Genomic DNA, 21,403 nt, shown 5'->3' on the forward strand with positions numbered 1-21,403 from the left:
GAGTTATGAGGACAAACACGGAAAAAGAAAATCCAAACTGTGAGCAAGGAAAGTTCACATAGGTGCTGGCTAAGTACAGGAAAGATAGGAGAAACCGAGGCATCAACATGATCAGATCTAACAAGACACATGAGTGTATCCAAATACAAAAATTAGAAGTGTCTACTTGAGAAGAATAATTATATTTATACAAAACTATCTAGTTTATAAGCATTCTACATATCTGATTAATAAAAGGGAAAACGGGCAAATAAAGGTAGCCTGAATCAGAACAATCCTTCATGCAAAAGAGAACATGGAGGTTGGCCACTCCAATACTAGCTTTGGAATCAATGCTATGCACAGTCTGAAGGCTCACTTTTTAATGGTCTCGGTCCCTGCAGTGTAAGTTACAATCATTCTGCCAAACAGATAACATCATGTTTGATTTCCTCTAAAAGCATTCTGTGCAGGTGTCTGGATAGATGGGGGAACAGACATTTTGTCAGCTAAGGACATTTCCCAGGACCACAGAACTAGAACGGATTTCAGGGGTCTCTAGTTCTGACGATAACCTGAAGATGAAGTCCCTCTATAATATCCCCAAAAGGTTGAAATCCAACTTTTGCTTGATGACCTCCATTCAAAGAGACAGTGGCAGTCTCTTAGGAAAACATTCTTCTCCTCAGTACTCTGCTCTACTTTTCTGTAATACTGACAGCATATACTATACTCTAGGTACTTGCACAGACAGACACCTTTCAAAAGTTACAGATCCCTGCTTTCTGCTGCCCAGTCTCTGGCTGAGACCCTATGAGGCCCCTTTACTTATCTCAGTCAATGCCCAGAAGGGAGTTGTTATTATGAAGCATTAAAAAATTTTGTAAGCATAATATGAGTTTAATTGCTATATTTTCTGCAGGCCAGTTAAGGCCAGAGAAAGTGAAAACCAGCCTCTTTGCTGAGTTTTCATGTTGTTTATAATTAGCAAATCATCAGACCCTAATTGGCCACAGATGTCTGCAAGGGTTTGCATGTCAGCTCCTCTGCCAGTAACCACAGCCAGTACAAACAGTATGGAATTTCTATGATTTTTACAGTAAAAGTACAAGAGGTCCCAGAAATCTGCATTAATTAAAAGGGTCTTCTGGTGAGGGAGCCTTAAAAATGCCGCTAGTCATATTCCAGCACCACGGCCACTTCTAAAAGTAACTTCTCCACTCTGAAAAGTCTCATTATCGTTTGTTTGGTGTCTTTGGCATTTCTGTTCCAAGAAGTTCCTTTGTTGAACCATGGGCAGAAGACTGGTCACCTACAAGTAATAACATACTGACACTTGAGATTAATTTCCTCTCCCTTCAGCACATCCCTTACATGAAAATGGTTCCTGCCAGTAACACTGGGGCCGCATCAGCTCTTTTTCCTTTCATTGCTACCCATAAGATATCCTTCCTATAATCTTTTCCCCTCCCTCTCTGCCTATTAAGTGGTGGCTCCTTCCCCAGATTGGTAAGTTCCTCCTGAAGTTCCATATTGAGGAAATGGCCAAGCCATCCACGCTCAGTCCTTTATCCCTGTCCTGGCTCTGCTCCAGCCTTTGCCATCATGCCCCAGCATGAGCCCACCACTATCGGCTCATTTTTATGCAATGTCTTCCCCCATTAGAATGTAAGCTCCGTGAGGGCAGAGGCTACTTTGCTTTTTGCTTTTATCTGTATCCCCAGTGTTTAGCACAGTGCCTGGCACATAGTGGGTGCTTTTTTCATACGTATATCTATCTAGCACTGGATTTGGAGGCAGAGGACTAAGGATGAAATCCTGATTCTCCCACTTACTGTGTGTCACCTTAGTTAAGCTGCCTCACCTTTCTCGGTCTCAGTTTCTTCAATTATATAAGGAAAGGACTAGAAGTGATGATCTCTAAAGCACCTTCCAGTTTACATCCATGATACTATGAACTGGCATAGAAGTCCCTTTGTACAGCTGCCATTATTGCTTTCTACCTTACTCCCAGAACAAAACTGTGGTGAGAAGATTGGTGATGGTGAGAAAGGAAGGAAGAATAAATCAATACATGAGGCTGCTCCTTCCTCCCCCTCTCCTTAATGATGGCTCATAAGTAGTAGATCTGTTTTCACCAAAAATTGGGCATCATCCCACACCACCCTTCCAGCTCTTTACTCTTCATACTCAGGGGACCAACAGAACTTTCCACTCCAGAGTCCCTTAGCTTCTATAATAAAAAAGCCCAGAATGTTATCAGTGAGGTTCACCTCTGAACAATAATTGAATCTAATTTCAGTCCATTTCTATGGGGTCTAAGCAAACAGAGAAAAGGACAATGGTTAAAAAGAAACCTTTTTACTATTCCCCAGTTATACCTTTGTTTATCATCAGGAAAAAATAAAATCATAGAGAATTTTTAAAAGATGCTTTATGAAACTTGAATAAAGGGGGAAAACCTGCTCAAAAAAGAGATAACATTGAAAAGAGGTGACCCATGGAAGAAAAGGGTTGAACTATACTTCAGAAATGTCAAAAGCAAAATGGAAGTCCTCCCATACACAAAAAAATATTCATAGCAGCAAGAGGTGGTATAGTGTAGCCTAGAGACACCTAATCTTAAGGCCAAGAAGACCTGATTCAAGTTATATCTCTGATACATACTACCTCCGGGTTCCTAGAAAAGCTTGCAATTTCTCAATACTCCAAGTGGCTCTCTAATATATATAGCAGGTGCTAACCTTCACTGGTACAGGAAGTTTCCTCATCAGAAGTTCCCTATAGCACTGAAATTCCAAATCTAATCCCTATCCCTATTTATAGTAGTTCTTTTTGTTGTAGCAAAGAATTAAAAACAAAGTGGGATGCCCATCAATTGAGGAATGGCTGAATGCACCATAGGATATGAATGGAATGGAATATTATGCAAGTTCACCAAGAACAAGGTTTCTTTTATGCTTTATCTTTGTATACCCAGTATACAGTGCCTGGCACATAGTAAGCACTTAACAAATTATTGTCTTTTGACCCATCTATACTACTCGTAGGCCTGTACATCAAAGACATCAAAAAAGAGGAAAAGGACCCATATGCACAAAAATATTTAGAGCAGTTCATTTTGTGATAATAAAGAACTGGAAACAAAGGAAGACAAGCACTAATTGGGAAATGGTTGAACAAATTATGATGTACAAATATAACGGAACTCTATTGTGCTATAAGAAATGATGAAGGGAATGGTTTCAGAGGAACCTGGGAAGGCTCATATGATGCAGAGTTAAGTGAGCATTAACAGGACAACAATTTATTCAATCACAACAGCATTATGAAGACAAATAGCTCTGAAAGATTTAAGAATTCAATGCATCCCCAATTGATAAAGGGTCAAAGGATAGTAACAGGCAGTTTTCAGATGAAGTCATATGAAGAAGCGTGCTAAATCACTTTTGATTAGAGAAAAGCAAATTAAAACAACTGTGAGGTACCACCTCACAGCTATCAGACTGGCTAATGTGACGAAAAAGGAAAATGATAGATGTTGGAGAGGATGCAGGAAAATTTTGACAGTAATGCATTGTTGGTGGAGTTGTAAACTGATCCAACCATTCTGGACAGCAATTTGGAACTATGCCCAAAGGGCAACTAAACTGTGCACACATTTTGATCCAGCAATACCACTACTAGATCTGTATCACAAGAGATCATAAAAAAGGGGAAATGACCTACATGTGCAAAAATATTTATAGCAGCCCTCATGGTAGCAAAATATTGGAAATTGGGGAGATACCCATTAATTGGGGAACGAATGAACGAGTTGTGTTATATGAATATAATGGAATACTATTGTGCAATAAGAAACGAGGAGCAGGTAAATTTCAGAAAAATCTTGAAAGCGTTGTATGAATTGACGCAAAGTGAAATGAGCAGAAACAGGAAAACACTGTACACAGTATCAGCAACTTTGTATGATGATCAACTATGAAAGACTTAGCTCTTCTCAGCAACACAATGATCCAAGACAAATACAAAGGACTCATGATGGGAAACGCTATCCACATCCAGATAAAGAACTGATGGACTCTGAATGCAGATTGAAGCATACTATTTTTACTTCATTTTTTTGTGTTTTTTTTTCTTTTGATCTGTTTCTTCTTTCACAACTGTGACTAGTGTGGAAATACGTTTTACATAATTGCTCATATGTAACCTATATCAAATTGCCTGCCATTTTAAGAAAAGGGGAGGGGAGGGAGGGAGAAAAGTTTGGAACTCAAAATCTTGTAAAAATGAATGCTAAAATTGTCTTGATATATAATTGGGAAAAAAATACTATTAAAAATAAAATAAAAGTACAATGAAGAAAAAATGATTCAATGCAATGATTAGTCACAATTCCAGAGGACCAGTCTTGAAATAAGCTACTCACCTCCTGATAGAAGACTTATGATGCCAAATGAGACATACATTTTTGGAAATAGCCAATGTGAGACGTTGTTTTGCTTGATTGTGAATATTTGTTTTTTAAAAAGGGTTTTTTGTCTTTTCCCAAGGGGCTGAATGAGAGGAACAGAAAAACAGATTTTTGTTCATTGAAAATACTAAATTGAAAAATTAAATGTTTGTCAAGTAATTGAATTCAGGGAAACTTGGGAGGTGCTATGTGAATTTATGTGGAGTACTTTTAGTAGAACCAGGAAAATAATTTACACAATGATAAAAAAAAATAATGTCAAATAAAATAATTTTTAAAAATCAAAATTCTGATCAATGCAGTGACTAATCCTAACTGGTTTAGCAAGCCTCCCTCCTCTATGTGGAACCTTGGTAATTATCAGTCCATAATAAGGCATACATTGTCAGACATGCCCACAGGTTGTTTTGTTTTGTTGCCCAGCTATATCCTTTGTTACAAGGGAAGGTGCTATAGGAGAGGGTAGAAAGGGAAAGAACAAAAGGAGGGGTTGATCAAAAGTGATAATCATGTTGTAAAATAAAAAAGAGAGAGACCTTCAAAAAACACTTTTTAATGAAAAAAGAAAAGGGCTTCACAGAAATCCTGCTGGGCCAAAAAGTATCCTTGTGGGGGGTACCCCAAATAAGAGACCCAATCTCCTGCAGCTCTTGCCCTGCCCTCTATAGCTCTTACCACTACAATTCTGAAGTTCCATATTACCTTTTAGCTCCCACCAGTTATGATTTCCCACCCTTCAACTGCCTCACCACCAAACTTTGCTCTACTGTACCTGGCTATAAGGCAGAGTAGCCAACACTAGGGTCTTAGAGATGGAAGAAAGCCGTGATCCCAATGTGAGAAGGGTGGGAGGCATGTTTTTAGTGTCCAAAGCTAAAAGTCTGGATGAATTTTTCCACAGAAACACTTGGTTACCATTTGTTTAAAAGAAGAAAAGGACCAAAGATTCATGTGAGAAGGGCTTCACAGTTTTAATGGACTTGGGAGTTTTAATGGACTTCCAACTCAATGAGTCAACTGTGTGACAAGGTAGCCAAAAGATAGATAGATAAATAGATGATAGATAGATAGATAGATAGATAGATAGATAGATAGATAGTTAGATAGACAGAGTGAGTGAGACGGTGTATTTAAGCTAAATTCATGGAAGTATCATGTTCATGGAGGGGGAAAAAAGAGTATTGGTTTAAAGCTGGGTTCAAAATCAGGTTCTGCCATTTACTACCTATGTGACCTTGGGCAAGTGACTTTACCTCTCTGGGCCTAAATTTCTTCATCTGTAAAATTAAGGGGCTGTGCTAAGTAACCAATAAGGTCCTTTCAGGTCTAAATCTTTGATCCTCTGATCTACCATTGCCCTTTTCAAACCATATGTGGAGTGCTGAGTTCTGTGTATCACCTTTGAAGAGAAACATTGGAAAGCTAGAGTGGATATAGAAAGAGCTACCAGGAGAGCGAAAGAACTGGAAACTGTCATATGGAGAACAGTTAGAAGAGCAGGACATATTTAGCCTGGAGAGGAGATGTTGTGAAGGGAGCAATATGTCATATCTGGCTACAAATGTCTGAGGGATTTATATATGCAAGAGAGATTTAATTTATTCTGCCTTGCCCCTGAGGGCAGAACTAAAACGAGTGGTTTGAAATTAATGGGAGACATATTTCGATCAGTTTATTGAAAATTTCCCAACTAGTAAAGCTGTCCAAAAATGTAATGGGTTGTCTCAAAAGGCAATGAGTTCTCTATCATTGGAGGTCATCAGACATAAGCTCCAAATTATAGCAGAGTTCTTATGGTTCATATTGGAGTCCATCTAGAACAGTGATTCCCAGTTCTAGGACATGGATCCCTGGGCCCTCCAGCTTTGGCACCAGAGGTCCTCAGATCTATATATTAATAAAGTATCGTCATTTTTACCTTTGTTTAGTTTCAACAAAATACGGAGTAGAAAAAAAATGGGTTTTTTAAATGTATGTAGATGGTGGGTGATTTGTTTATTTGTTTTGATCCAAATCTCTGACTTCATCAGAACAAGACATTCTTCATATGGAAAGAGCTTCTGTGAATATAACTTGGTAAATCCTCTGAAAGTTATCATTTTAAAGAGTATCCCAGGGCACTGAGAGGTTATGACTTACCCATTTTCCCACAGCCAGTATGTCTCCCAGATATTTCTGACATCAAAGCCAGCCTGTAATGGACTATGATGAACATCTGTATGTAGCACTATGGTGAATAAAGTAAAAATTCATTTAATATATTTTTGAATTCATAATTCACAAGATTTTCATCATGCATTTTCTCAATCAAATGATATTAACAACATGCAAGGCATAGGCAGGCTGTTAAACTTTTCTTCATTGAAAGGGAGTTATCATATTCAGAAAAGGTTAGGAACCACTAGACTGAATAACTTCTGGAAAACCTTCCAACCCTAAGAATCTATGCTACTTGGCCGTAGAATTTTAGAGTAGATGGGTGTTGGGGTTGGAATCGGGAAGATGTAGGGTCAATTCTGTCCCTGATCCTTATTAGCTGTGTGATTCTCAGGAAGTCATTAATCTTTCAGTCCCTCAGGTGACTTCCAAGAATGTGTCTAGTAAGACATGGACATGGTAAATTATAATCTGCACAAGGTTGACACTGACAAAGTAACAGATGCTTTGCATGTTCACAAGTTAAGGTCTGTTTGGCTTTTTTACTTAGCATTTTGTTTCATTTTACTGTTCTTTCCACTTACATTGTTGTATTCATCATTTACATTGTCTTCCTAGCCCTTAATTTACTCTGTAGTCATTCATATGAATCATTTCTCTAAGCTTTTCATAGTCATCATTGTATATGGTGTGCTATTACTCTGTTACGTTCACATACCACAATCTGTTCAGGCATCCCCCATTGATGGACACCTGCTCTGTTTCTAGTTCTTTTCCACCACACACACACAAAAAAGCGCAGCTGTAAGGTGCTTTTTTCTGATTTGAACAGTTTTACTAAAACAAAGGGAGTGGAAGAGAACAAGGATAGTTTTGAGGGAAAAAATACAAGAAAGCAATCCATGAAGAAAAGATACTCAGAGTTAAGATGGCCAGCATCCTATTTGCTAGCATTAAATGTGTATATGACTGATAGGAGTACTTCAAAGTTAATACTGGGCAAACCGATATATAGAACTATTGGATAACTATCAAATTGGGACTGTTTAATGATTATATTGCCAAGTTGTGAATTGGCTGGAAGAATGTGGATTTTGGTTTCTCATCATAAGACAGAGGTGATTTATTTCACACCAGCTATCCTGCTAAGGATCAGTAAGGTTGATCAAGACCAGACCTCTGAGTGGATTTTAGAAACGTCTGTAGAGGTGGATCACAGGAAAACCTGTCTTCCCTCCCAACCAACACTCAGAAGCTTTGCTACTTGGAAGAGCTCATTAAAGAAGAAGCTTTGCTTCTTGGAATTTCTGGTTAGGGGAATAACTTTACTGCTTAGGAGAACTGATTGGAGAGAATTCTTTGCTGCTAAAAGAAGCTAATTGGAAGGGAAAGTTTTACTACTTTGGAAGAGCTGAATGGAAAGGGAAGGTTTTACCATTCTCTCTCCCTGCCTTGCCATCTTCTGTCTGAGAAGTAAAAACCCCTTAGCCCATCCAATGCAGCCGATTTGGAAAAGTTCCTCAGATTCCAGGCTTAGGGTTTCCATTTTGTTGAAAGAGTGTAATACTACTGCAGCCCAGCCGCAGAGAAGTCAGCAGAAAAGGAGTCCCTCCATTCAACAGAAGAATGGAGACACCAGAAAAGGAACAGTTTTCTCCAGCAGGGATCTGTCATGATCCATTAAATTTTTGTTGTTCAGTCATGTCTGACTATTCATGACCCCATTTGGGGTTTTCTTTGCACAGATACTGGAGTGGTTTGCCATTTCTTCTCCAGCTCATTTTACGGATGAGGAACTGAGGCAAGCAGGGTTAAGTGACTTGCCCAGGGTTACACAGCTTGAAAATGTCTGAGGCCAGATTTGAAATCACAAAGACGAATCTTCCTGACTTCTGGCCTGGTACTCTATCCACTACCTGCCTGACCCATTGAATTACGCATGTGCTCTGTAAATGGTGCCTAAAAAAGACAAAACACTTAAAAGCCCTCAATCCACAATTGTGAGTTGCCCCCCAAGTATATGCATACCCTCTTCATAAACCTCCCTACTACAGCAGGGACACTGTAAACATTGATGGGTGAAAGTGTCCCAGGTTTATGGGTGGTGTGTTATGTTTTAATGATTCTTGCTTCACCTTCTATTTAGCAAATGTTTCTGATTAAGAGTTAGTACATGGCCATAGCAGGGATTTGTTTTCATTTACTATACATATTTGCTACAAAGGTTTTGTTTTTCTTTTTAAATTTCTCAATAGGAGGTGGGAGGGAGATAAAATAAGTGCTTGCTAACTGAAAAAATATTAATTAAAAGAAAAAACAAAAAAGGAGTTAGTGGTTGTAGCTTGTCTCATTTGTCAATTGGGAAGTCCATTCTTGGGAACTTAGGAGCTAAAAGTATAATAGTAGAAATATGTTTCCCAGCAGAAACAGGGTTACCCCTAGGGCCCTGAGAAAATAAGTAATAGAAGCATGGCCATCCCCCTCAGGGAACCTTCCACATGCCAGACTGAATGCAGGTTTGGCAAGCAAACTGGCTCAGATGAAAAAAGAGACAGAAAAATGGGATGGGTTCTGGTGCCGTAGCCACACATTATACTGCTATAAATACTGTCGTATACATAGGACCTTTCTTTATCTCCTTGGGCCATATGCCTAGCCATAGAAGCTCTAGGTCAAGGAGTGTATAGATATTACAGTCACTTCCTTAGCATAATTCCAGATTGCTTTCCAAAATGGCCAGATCAGTTCTCCAGAAAGTTAGTGTGCCTGACTTCCTGTAGCTTCTCCTACGCTATTTCCATCTTTTGTCATCTTTGCCAATTTGCTGAGTATTAAATGAAACCTCATATTTGTTTTAATTTGCTTGTGTCTTATTAGTAATTTAAAGTAAGCTTTTGTATGTTGTTAACTATTTGCAATTTTTAAAAAAACTGTTCATCACATTAGCTTTATGGTACTTTTAGTGTATCATTATACTTCAACCATATTATGGGTTATATAGACTTCTGAGGGCTGACTTGAGAATTTAACCACTATGTATAATATTGTTTCTATGGGGGAAAAAATGTGTTCCCATTTCCAAATTATAATCTCACAAGTGAATTTTTAGAACCAAGTCCATGTGGATATTGGGTTCTGCCCCAACTTGATAAGAATTAGCTCATGCAAACTTTCCCAACTAACTCCACAGGGCCTGGATGTTCTACATGATATGAACAAGGAATCCATGAAAAATGTTTGAAGCTAAGTGATATTTCCCTCTAAAATATTAAATATTAAATTATGGATGTGTCACAAAGATTTATTATATGTGGTAATTTTTTAATATAAAAATAGCCTTGATTTCCTATATTTTGTTCTAAAAGTCCACTGCGATTTTGGAAATTGGATGAGTTCTTTTTTTACTGAATTTCATACCAGCAATGGGAGACTAGGTGGTGGTTTTGTCAACATTTGGCCACAGAAAGCCTCAAAACAGGAAAAGGGCAGAAGGCTCTAGGGTCAAGAGCCTACCTCATCTAGGGCAGTAGAATTACTAGGGCTGCACATAAGTGATGGAGAATCAAAGCTATCACTTCAGGTAGTCTCTGTAGAGCCACAGAAAAGACTTCTGTGTATTGAAGCAGCTGCAGAACCTACAAATAGAGGCCAATACTCCTCTACACATGACAAAATCCTATGCCTCTCAAAGCAGGAAAGCTGCCTTTCTCATCTGGCAGTGAAGAGCCTTTGGATGGCAGTTTACCTGAAAAAAAAAATCTGGGGAGTTTAATGGAAAACAAATGCAATATAATGCAACAATGTGATATGACAGCCAAAAAAAAAAATCTTAGGCTCTATTAAGAAAACCATCATGTTCAGGAACAGGGAGGTGATGATCCCCCCTGCCCTGCCTCAGTCACACCAGACCTAGAGTACTGTATTCAGTTCTGAGTGACATTTCAGTTAGAGTACTGATAAGCTACAAATCATTCAGAAGGCTAGAACTAGGATGTGGAGGCCCCAAGATTATGCCATATTAGAACTGCTTGAAAGAATTGGAGGACATTTAATCAGGAGAAGAGAATTTAGTGGGGATGGAAGAAACTGCTAGTTCTGTTCAGACATTTGAAGGGCTGTCATGTGGAAGATTCGACTTTTTCTGCTTAGCCAAATGGAATAACTAGGAACAATGAATGAACGCTACAGAAAGGCAGTCATAGGCTGCATGGAAGGAAAAACTTCCTAAGAGTTAAAGTCATCCAATGATCAAATGTACTGGTTTGGAAGGTTACGGGTTTCATCTCAACTGCATTTTCAAGCAAAACCTGGATGACCACTTGTCAGGTTTACAATGGAAGGCACTGTTGAGAAAGACTCTGAGGTTCCTTCCAACAAAATTCCTGATTCTTCACTCTCCCTGACTGGTCATCAAGCCCTATAAATTCCACTCCCATGATTCCTCTCATGTTACAATGAATAGAGGTCTAGGTTTGCAGTCAGGAAGAACTGAATTCAAATGCAATCTCAGACATTTATTAGAAATATAATCCTAGGCAAGTCACTTAATCTTCATCTACCTTAGTTTTTTCCACAGTGAAATGGGAATAATGATGCCTAACTCCTAGGGTTATTGTCAGGATCAAATGAGATATTTGTAAAGCACTTAGCACAGTGCCTGGTATATAGTAGGTGCTTAATAAATGCTTGTCCCCTCCTTTTACTAGTATCGGTCCTTTCTCTCCACTAAAAGTAACCACTCTTGTTTGAGTCTTCATTATCTCTTGCCTAGACTGTGGTCCAGCCTTCTAATGAGTCTACCTGCCTTCACTGTCTCCCTTCTACAATCCATCCTTCACTGCCCAAATAATCTTTTGAAAGCAGAAATCAAACTACATCACTTCTGAGCACCAAACCTTACAGTGTCTCTGTGGTAGGTTTGGAGCAGCCCCTGCTGCAACCCTGATAGGAAGTTGATTGCTAACACAGGCAAGTACCCTGAGGGCTATGGGCATAGCAAGAATTTAATTAAGTAGGAGCAGGAAAAAACAAGGTTGTAAAATAGAGAAGGGGAGGAAGAATTGGAAAATATAAAGGTTGTAAAATGTAAAAGAGACCTGCTTCAAGTCACAGGGACCCTGTTTTGACAATTATCCAAGTAACTCCTAAGGCTGATGGCTGATGCAGCTTCTAGCATTTTAGAATCAAAGTAAATGAGGAAGGTCATTGTTTCTTTGATGTAGTGAGATTTTTAACTCACACTGGCTGCCGCTATTTGGATGAGAGCAGAGTATCACTATGGATGAACAGAGAGGCATGGAGAACCTCAATAGCTGACTGTAATTGTTACTGGGTCCAATTTTGCATCTTGTTTCCTTATACTGTGTTTGACAGTTGGATCCTAAAACACTAAGTAATCCTATTTTGTTCTGGCCAGATTATTTGTATTGGATAAGTCATTTTCATCATGTCAATACCTGAGGTTAAAATGACTGCCAGTAGGCTCCTCCCACAGGTTCCTCTGGCTTCAGAATTAAACACAAACAAGATACCAACCTACCTCTCTAAATTTATTTCAAATTATTCCCCTTCATATACTCTATTTCAGCAAAGTTGGACTACAAGCTTTGTTTAGTTTCATTTTGTCTTCTCCCACTTTTGTGCATTCTCACAGGTCATCCCTTATGCCTATGCATGTCTTTGCCTGGTGAAAGTCCGTCTCAAGTGCCACTCATTCTAGGAAGTCTTTCCTCTTCCCTTCCCTCTCCCAGTTAAAAGTGGTTACTTTATTTTCCTATTTCTTCTTACATCTTTTCTAGTACTTTTCTTTTCCATGATCACATCATACTTTTATAATATGCTTACGTGAGTGATACTCATGATTTCAACAAAATAGAAATGAAAAACAGGCTCTTTTCATTAAAGCAGTAAAGAATAAAACGACACAATCTCTGATGGTCTGACTTTATTTTTTCACTGAGCCTTTGGAAAGACTGGAGGTGAGTTGGAAACACAGTTCAAGGAGCTATGACTATGGTTGGCAGACTAGAAGCTCTGAAAGTTAGTACGGGCAACCACACCAGGGATCAGACACTAACACTGTGTTTGTCACTGTGTATGCAAAAATAATGGAAGAGAAGGGACTTGAGGAGGTATTGGTGTCTCTACTGACCTAAACATAAGTGGTACACATTCTGGACAACAGACAAACAAACAAGCATCATTAGAAGCAGCTACCCAAGGGACTGAGCAAGCAAAGGCCCAAAATGAGGACAGACTTATTGTGCGCACAGATAACCAACTTATCACCAAAGGTATGAGTGAATGGATTGGCAATTGGAAAGAAAATGGCTGGAAAACAAGTGAAAATAAAGATGTTGTCCACAGAGACCAATTCACTAAGCAGGATAATGTGACTCGGGACATGAATGTTGAGTGGAAGCATGTACTTGCTCATGCAAAAGTTGAAGGCAATGCTAAAGCTCAAAGATTAGCCAGAGAAGCAGCTAGAAAGAAGTGAGAAGATGTAATCAATACTTGGAGATGGAGAAATTTAGTTTAAAGTATCATTCTCTTTAACCTTACAATATAATCTCCAAAACATTTTCTCTTTATTCTTCCCCCACCCCCACCCCACTTGCACTTGTATCTTCCGTGGCTATCTTTGGCAATTTTTGTCTTCATATTCTTCTCAATTTTTATATGCTGTTTTTTCTTCAATAATGTAAACAAAAAATACCGTATATTATACTATAAACATACTTATAAACAACTGTAGAAATTGTTCCCATGTACTAACAATAAGAGAAAGACAGATATCCTCATCTCTATCATATCCAACTGAACTCTGCCTTGCTCAACTTCATCCAGACCACCTAGAAACCAATCCAGACTGCTTGACTGCTCACATGACTTAGGGTCATGAGAGTCAACTAACTTTTCCTTCAGATAAAATGGATTGTGAAACAAACCTTGTTATCTGTGCATCCTAAGGACTTCCTGGCTTTACCGTTTGCCCTGCTTGTATGCCCTATGGTATCCCAATATCATCTGACTTTCTGACAATGTAAAGATGCTCCTCTGGGCCATGCAATCTGAACCCTCTGGTGCATTCTTACAACTCTTAGGACTTAGAACTTTTAAAAGTCTTTTCACTTACCCAGCAACTGAACTCTCCCCCACCCACCCAAGTGTGAGCTTGACCATAAATTGTCTTTCTGTAGTTGTCATCTATCCCCAGTACTGAGCATAGCACTTGGAACTTAGTAGGAATAGCAATTCAATAAACGTTTTTTCATTAATTCACAGTGTCTAGTTTATGATTCCCCTGACCCTTCTGATAAATGCCATTTTTACTTTATGAAACAAACACTCCTTTTTCCATTTAAGAAAAATCTTGAGTATTTGACAAAGGTAGGAAAAAAAATCAAGAACAAGGAGGGACTTTGGGAAGAGGCATAAAATGGGTGTTCAGTGATATTCTGATCAATAATGATGTTGAATATTTCACACTTAAAATTTATTTCTTTTTTTTTGGTAAATATTCTTTTTTACTTTTACAATTCTGGTTGCTCTTAGAAGTTTGTAGAAGTTTCTTATAGATTCTGGACGTCAAAGTCAAATAATCAAATTGTTCCTGTTTAAAAAAACAAAGAATAAAACTGGAGATTCCATTTTCATCTTAAATGCTACCTTCTGCTGGAGGCCTTCATGGTATCCCCTCTCCCAGACTCTTGAACTATCTTTTTAAGATTATATCCTCTCTACTCCATATGTTCCATATATGTACCTATTTACTTGCATGTTATCTCCTCCGTTAGAATATAAGCTTATGAGGGCAGGAACTGTTTTGCAATTTTGTCTTTATTTGCATCTCCAGGACTTAGCACCATGCCTGGCACACGACAAGCATTTAATGAATCCTTCTTGATTGGTTATTTTTAGGGCTATTTTCCTGTTGGATGTGTGTGTGTGCATGTGTGTGTGTGTGTGTGTGTGTGTGTGTGTGTGTAGTTATGTATATGTGTGTGTATCAAGTTTCTTAACAAATAGAAAATAAATCAACATTAAGTTTGTATCTGGTACCTGAGTAGCAGTTAGCCACAAAGCAGTAAAGAACATTTCCAAGTTAGTCATACATTGTGATTAAAAAAAAAAAGCCCACACACCCCTGTACATTCAGCATGCAAATAAGGACATACACAAAAAAAAGAGATTGAGGTGTAGAGAAACAAGGCTTAACAATGCTATTGGAAACTTTTAAAATATAGTTAAATCTTCAGGTTTGGATTTAAAACACTATCCCCACAGAAGGGGGAAGAAAAGCATAGTTATTTTCTCGGCATCTCAAAGAGCCAGTTCAATCCATCCACCTTCCTGCCACAGGTACCTCTTCGTGTATTTCAGCTCCAGCCCCAGGCAGGTGAGCTTCCAAAACAAGACAGACTCTTTCCTTCTGATCACCATTGCTGTCTTCCTGTCTGCTTCTCAGACTCTTAGGAAGGAAAAATACCAGCTGCCACTTTTGTTCAGCTGCTCAGGCTCTCTGGCCCCCCCAGCAGCTCAGAGAAGCTTTAACTGCCATCTTCTCTCTTCTTCTCTTGACGCTGTCAGCCACCAATTACATGGGCTTCTCCAAATCTCACTCTGTTATTTTAAACTACACAATAATTCCATACATCTTTTCTCTCAGCTAAGAAGGGGCAGCTCTTTAAGCCGCAAATCCCAACATGCTTAGGTGTCATTCAAAATGTTTTCCATAAGAAGCCTTCAGCACTTGCCTAGGCCCATAGGGATTGCTATACTCACCAGCCCCTGACTCCAAGTATAAGCTCACTCTCTGTCAATTTACAACTTTCCTCAGACAAGTCAGAGTCCCATTAGAAATGAGTATTTCGCAATCAAACAAGCAGCAAACCTTTGTTTGGTGCCTGCTGTGTGCAGGGTACGGTATTAGGCGCCAGTAATGTACAAGAGAATTTGAAAACCAATCCTCCTTTCTCAAAGGCCAAAACTGTTTCCACCTTAGGCTGACTCTCCCAACCTCAATTCCATTGGCAGGTTTGGTCCCTGAGAGCCAGGCTGCGGCTCCTTTTTCCCCTCAGGGTTTTAGGGTCTGTGGGATATCTCCCAATACTATTGTTCTGAGCCCTCATCCACGTCTGTTCTCCCAACATCAACACCACTGATTAGTGCTCTAATATCATTAATCCCACTTATATCTCCTCAGCATTGCTGGTAACTTTTGTTGCTATCACTGAGTCGTTTCAGTCATGTCCTACTCTTCATGACACCGTTGGGGGTTTTCTTGGCAGAGATATTGGGGTGGATGACCATTTCCTTTTCTGGGTCATTTTCTAGATGAGGAAACTGAGGCAAACAGGGTTAAGTGACTTGCCCAGGGTCACACAGCTAGTAAGTGTCTGAGGTCAAATTTGAACTCAGGAGGATGAGTCTTCCTGACTCCAAGCCCCCCAGGCCTCTATCCACTTTGCCACCTAGTTGCCCTGGTAACTAATTAGCTTTAATAAAGGAATATTTGCTGAAAAGATATAGCAAGAACCAAAGTTCAATAACCTCCAGAACTGGGGGATCTTCATTCCTCTGCACACTCACTTGGTGCCTTGGGAGACCATACTCAAACTAAAAGTAGTGATTTCAAAACATTTCAACAACTGAGTTCCCTTCCAAGGACAGTAGAACCAAAAGCTTAGCTGCTCCCTTGTTTGCAGGACACAGCATCTCAGCTGCTGAATCTATCCACTGCTGAGCTGAGTTAAGCAGGTTGCTCTTACGGCATACTCCTTTCCAGGTTCCATTTCTAGGCTTCTAGGGGCTCTTCCAGCCTTTCAAAGTTAACAGGGTTACAGACTGGTTAGTTTCATTGCTAAAGCACACTCATCTAAGAGCAAGAAAGAAGCACAAAAATGAGCAGAAAAAAACATCAACGCCATTCATTGAAGGCCTCAGGTCACCTGGCTGGTGAGAGTAGGTCATTGGCACTGCACCCTGTTCCCCACCAGAGACTTACAGCAGTTTTTTCCTCGCTTGACATTAGAAAAGGTTTCCTTCTTTGATTGGAGTTTTTGGTATGCATACTCATTTGCCACTCAGCAACCAATTAAAAGGCTTTCTTCACAGCTGAGTAAGTGTTCAAAAAACAGTTACAGAATACAAGGCCAATATCATCATGCATTTCTAGAATTAGGCTCACCGAGACTCTTTTCTGGGCTTGCAGTAGGCAGAGCACAATGTTCTGAAGACCCAAGGTCTTCTCCTGTGGCCAGTTCCCTGTTACATTTATATAGTAACAAAAAAAAATACATCTTCTCAGTAAAATAGCTAACAACTACACAGATAGGAACTTGGAAAAGCCTGGCTTGACAGAAGAAGCACATATTAAAAAGAACAGCCTAGGAAATCTTAGGCTGCATTGATAAAAGTATGATGTCCAGAAGAGGACTTAGGTAAGCATCAGTTATGCTTAACACTGTTATTGAGGATGTTTTTTAATCTTTCTTTTTCTTGTGCCATTCAAACTATATTTGTAGTATGTTCATTTGTGAGCATCACATTTTAAGAAAGTAACAAAATGGAGTGACTCCATTTAAAGCAACCAGACGGGTGGGGAGACTTGAAATCTTGCATTTAGGAAATGATTAAAGAATAGTTGAATGTTCAGTCTGGTAAAGACAGAACTTGGGGGAACATATTTGTTTGCTTTATTCAGATATTCAAAGGGCTGCCTTTCATGTGGAAGTCTCTATAGCTCCATGGGTAAAAGCTAAGTGTCAAAGGACAGGAAATGTAGGGAACCACCCACTCCATTCTGTCGATGTGTGAGCTCAGTATGAGTGAAGTGGAGTTGTAGGTCCATGGAGGTCATCTACTGCCAGGCAAGGCCTCCCCAGCTTTCAGTCACACAGATAATTGCCTTGTCTTCTACCCTTTCCACTCCCACTCCAGTCCTCTTGGCAAGAAAAGCATGGAAGCAAACAAAGCCACTTCCTCCTCCTCCATATCTGCTGCAGAGTCATTAGATGAAACTTCCCCGCAAAGCCATGGGGAACCTAAGGCTGTCTTGTATGCCAGCATGCAATTCTAGCCTACCAAATCTTTGTGACAATGTCTCTGGGGCAAAAGAGGAGCCTTGCCCAGGTTCCATAAAGAAAGCTTTCTAATATGTAAAGATGTCTGGAAATGGAATTAACTGCCTTATGAGGTGGGGCTTCATGACTAGAAGTCCAAATTGAGCTGATTTATTCATAGAACTTCATCCACAACCTCCCCTGGGCAACTACTTAACTCATTCACCACAGTGAATTCCAAACTTTTCTTCTTTCTTCTTGGTGTTAACTAACCCTTCATTTTAATACAGATACATAGAGCAAGTGACCTAGCCTCAGACTTCAATAAGCAGATTGAGGCTGCCTTCGTCCATTCCTCAAATTTTCTCAGTATCACCACTCACTGCCCACTTTTCCCCTCAGGAACACAGAAGAGATCACATTTTTTAAAGCTAATCCTTTTACCTGAGCCCTTTGTCCCATTTGCTCATACTTCTAAAACCTTGTTCTAAAAGTCTCTGTCTCTCTCTCTGTTTCTGTCTTTGTCTCTCTCTGACTCTGTCTTTCTGTCTCTGTCTTTCTCTCTCTCTCTCTCTCTCTCTTCTCTCTCTCTCTCTCTCTCTCTCTCACACACACACACACACACACACACACACACACACACGCACATATACACAAAGCTCTGTTTCCTTCTCCACTGACTAATGCTTAGGTATTTCCAATAAAAAAAAAATTAACAGTAGGTAATTACCTATTAACCCATCCCAGCAGGATCCCATCTCTTTCTTCTCTTTCCTCAAAAAAAAAAAGTTGGCCTACACTCAATTTTTTTTCCATTTCTTTAATAACCGCTTTCCTAAACCATGTGGAGCTGGTTTTTTATTCCAGATCACTGGATTTGGAATCAAAAGACCTGAGTTCAAATCCCAGCTCTCCTAAATTTACTATTTCAATGACCTTGAACACATCATTTAATCTGTCTGCTTCTCTGTTTTCTCATCTGAAAATGAGTGAGTTGAACAAGACAACCTTTCAGCTCTTAGTCTATGATACTTTGAGAAACCCAACTGAAACTGTTCTCTCAGAGATCAAGAATAACTCCTCTAATTGACAAATCCAATGGCTTCCTTTCAGACCTAATCAACCTTGAGTGTCTTTGGTTTTAGGAAAGTATTGACAACCCCCTTCTACCACATTTTATCATCCTGTAGTTTGAAATGCACATATTTTTAGCATTTTTCTCATGTGTTGTCATTCTCCTTCTAGCTCTTTAATGTGGATTTGACCCAAGGCCCTCTTCTCTTCTCTCTCAATACTCTCACCTTTGGCAATTCCATTCTCTTCTTCTATTGCTTCAACTACCACTGTGCAGGTACCTCCTCAATCTAGAGGTCTGGTCCTGGCCTCTTTTTTCATCTGCCTAAGCATTATATAACAACAAGAGCACTTGAATCAGCAATCAGAAGACAGGCTAGAATTGGGTCTCTTGAATTTATTTAGGTACGTGGCAATTGGCCAGTCAGCTAACTTTCCTCAACCTGTTTCCTCAACTGTAAACTGGAGATAATACATGAATCATCTGTCTCTTAGGGTTACGAGGAAAGCATTTTCTAAATCTCAAAGTGCTGTATAAATGTGAGCTTTTATTATAACAGAGCATCACTACCTGCATATCCTATAGGCACTCAACGCATACCTAACCAGGTTCGTTGTCTTTCTACCTTAAACTGCTCTTTCTTCTGAATTCACTATTTCTGTCTTTCCTGCCACCAGTCATTTGACCTGCCATGTCCATAACCTTGAAATTATTTTTGACTTTTGCCTCTCCTTGGGCCTTATATCCAAATCAGTTACCAAGGCCTTGTGAAGAAAGGCTAGAAGTTGAATCTCTACCTGAGATTTCAGTGACAACAGCTGAAAGCAGCTTCTGTTTGCATAAGTTTTGGCAGGAATCTACTAATTTGGGATTAAAAGCAGCTGAACAAGCTAGCATCCTGTTGTGAGAAAAGGTGGGAAGCCCCCTATAAATAAAACTAAACCTTTTCAGGAGGCCCCAGCGGAGCAAATAAGCACTGTACGGTGGCAGTTTGCCGCTAGAATTACTGTCACCAACTTGCCTGCTTAACCATAAGGGAGTGGGCATGATGTTTGGTATCATCAGCCCACCAATAAGAGATGTATACAAGGAGTCTGCCTGATCAGTCATCCTTGACAATGCCTGTGTTCCCAAAGGACTGGAGCACAAAGCATGCTTGTTTTCTGAGAGATGTAGGAGCAATAGACAAAAATTGCAGCAAGATATATTTTAGTTCAAAAATGTCCCAATGATTACAATTGGCCAAAAGTGGATGGCCTGCCTCACAAGGTCGTGAATTCTATCTCACTGGAGGTCTTCAATAGGAGACTGGGTTGGTGCTTGGGAAACATATTTGCTGTCTTCAAGTATTTAGAAGACTGTCACATGAACAAGAAATTAGATTGGTTCTACATAGCTCTAGAGGTCAGAACGAAAAACAGTGGGTGCAACTGGCAAAAAACCAAGAAAATCTAAGCTGGATACCAGAGGAAACCTCCTATCATAGCTATCCAAAAACAGAAGAAATAATGAGTTCTCTTTTAGGATAGATCGTCAAGTAAGGACTGGAGGACCATTTATCTAATGCATCTTAATGGAGATTTGGGCTGGGCTAGATGGCTACAGAGGTTCCCTGAAACACCAAAATTTGGTGATTTTGTAATGTTGCTGTAGGGATTCTTTTTGAGGAATAAAACTGAATGGCTGTTGAGATCCTTTCCAACTGTAAGATTCTAGAGTTCTTCGAAATAATCACCAGTCCAGTGAGTCTGAGCTAAAGTAGGTAATTAGTAATAAGTAGATTCAAATCCAGCCTCAGACCAAACACTTAACACTTACTAGCTGTGTGACCCTGGGCGAGTGACTTCACCCCAATTGCCTAGAAATAAAAAAAAATAAAAATAAAATAAAGTAATAAGTAGGGGTTATAGTGATATTTCATGAAGCCTGTATTAGAATGCACTAGATATACTTCACAGTTGACCTCATTACCCCATCTCAGCCCCTCTCATTAAATAATTCCTTTCCCAATAGGCCTGGAAAGTCAGTCACATCAGAACTATGAGTATGTGAGTTAGGAGTGCTGGATTCAAGTTCTGACTCTATTTAGAATTCACTGTGACCTTGGGCAATTACACTTATTTATTCAACTTCATTGCCTTTCATCTGTGAGATTACCATATCGAAGATCCTTTCCAGCTCTAGCATTTAGCATCCTAAAAGCTGACATGAGCCAAGGTAGGTGAATTGAATCTCGCCTTCCCGCTGAAGAACACAGACAGGCCATAGATTGAAACTCTCTTGGAAAAAGAAACTTCTAAATTTTAAAAATGGAACCAATTCCTCAACAAAAGACTGCAGAAGAATTCTCTGTGACCAGAGCTACAGAATTCTGGTGTTAAATATGTGTTTAGAGACTCCATAATACTTGCTGACGCAGCTCCAGTAGCAGGAATAAAAAGCAGAAAGATATTTCCTTTGGATACAATTATTGTCTCTGCTTCATTTGTTTTTCAGCAGGTAATTAAGCAAGAGCAAAAGACAATGATGTCCCCAGGACCCTCAAAGGACAAGCGATATGATCAAGCCTTTGGCATTTGCCAAAAATGCTAGGGTATGGAAAATTATCCCTAATGTCGAGAGCATTTACAGCTTTCTGATGTGCTTCCTTGC

The 21,403-nt window shown here is 39.5% G+C and overlaps 1 pseudogene; it reads left to right on the forward strand.

Moving 5' to 3' along the window:
- LOC144455459 (uncharacterized) overlaps window positions 1-13,109 on the forward strand; it is a 119,807-nt pseudogene extending 106,698 nt beyond the window's left edge.
- Window positions 13,110-21,403: the final 8,294 nt, after the last annotated feature.

Source organism: Phascolarctos cinereus, unplaced genomic scaffold (assembly GCF_003287225.1).
Source record: "Phascolarctos cinereus isolate Bilbo 61053 unplaced genomic scaffold, phaCin_HiC Scaffold_9;HRSCAF=440, whole genome shotgun sequence".
Taxonomy (NCBI): domain Eukaryota; kingdom Metazoa; phylum Chordata; class Mammalia; order Diprotodontia; family Phascolarctidae; genus Phascolarctos; species Phascolarctos cinereus.